The sequence below is a fragment of the Octodon degus genome, unplaced genomic scaffold, assembly GCF_000260255.1.
Source record: "Octodon degus isolate 3935 unplaced genomic scaffold, OctDeg1.0 scaffold00016, whole genome shotgun sequence".
In the NCBI taxonomy this organism is placed as follows: Eukaryota; Metazoa; Chordata; class Mammalia; order Rodentia; family Octodontidae; genus Octodon; species Octodon degus.
In genome coordinates, this window is record NW_004524592.1 from 7,684,604 (window position 1) to 7,685,710 (window position 1,107).

General features: G+C 43.6%; 1 pseudogene across 1 annotated transcript; it reads left to right on the forward strand.

Annotated features, from left to right (window-relative positions):
* Positions 1-356: 356 nt before the first annotated feature.
* LOC101579508 lies at positions 357-1,102 on the forward strand (annotated as a pseudogene). The gene has a single exon (XR_001117006.2). The product of XR_001117006.2 is annotated as a ribosome-recycling factor, mitochondrial pseudogene (transcript).
* The last annotated feature ends 5 nt before the right edge of the window (positions 1,103-1,107 follow it).

The window sequence follows — 1,107 nt, forward strand, 5'->3', positions numbered from 1 at the left end:
TATTTTTAGGGAGGGTCTACAGGGTGTTCAGGGTCTCACTACTAGATCAGACTTGTAGTGATCCACCTGGTTACAGCCTCCAAAGAGCTGAGATTATGGGTCTATGCCACCACACCCAGTCTCAATTGCCATCTCAGCACACCCAGGGGGCAGTGCCGGCACGGCAGGCCTGGGGATCGAACCCCTGGCCCCTCAGTCTGTTTGCAAGTGCTTTAATCCATTGAACTATTTGGCCTGCCCTTTGTTGAATACTTTTCATCTTGTTTTAAAAAATGTGTATCACTTCTAATGTCTTATTATTTGCATACTCTATGACATAAATTAAAAAATAAAAATAGGTCGCACGAGGCTTCCCCTTAGTAACCTGGGCGATAGCTGGTATTCACAAGGATTGTTTTTAGTCATGGCCTTGGGATTAAAATGCTTCCGTTTGATCCACCCTGCTTCTTGTAATTACCTTGGAGTCTTGGTCAGACCTGTTTCAGAAATTGCACTGAAGACAGTGAGTGGAAGACAGCCTGACCATAGCCAGCACATGGCTTATCAGGCCCTACCAATTCATTCTTTTGCAACCAAGAAAGCCAAAGCCAAAGGGAAAGGACAATCCCAAACCAGAGTGAACATTAACACAGCTTTGGTTGAAGATATAATCAACTTGGAAGAAGTGGATGAAGAAATGAAGTCTGTGATAGAAGTACTCAAGGATAATTTCAATAAGACTCTTAATATAAGGACTTCGCCAGGATCCTTTGATCATATTACTGTGGTAACTACTGATGGGAAGCTTGCTTTAAACCAGATTAGCCAGATCACCATGAAGTCGCCACAGTTGATTTTGGTGAATATGGCCAGCTTCCCAGAGTGTACAGCTGCAGCTATCAAGGCTATAAGAGAAAGTGGAATGAATCTGAACCCAGAAGTGGAAAGGACGCTGATTCGGGTACCTATTCCTAAAGTAACCAGAGAGCACAGGGAGATGCTGGTGAAACTGGCTAAACAGAACACCAACAAGGCCAAAGACTCTTTATGGAGGGTTCGTACTGATGCAATGAATAAGCTGAAGAAGTCAAAGGATAAGACTTCAGAGGATACCATTCGACTCATAGA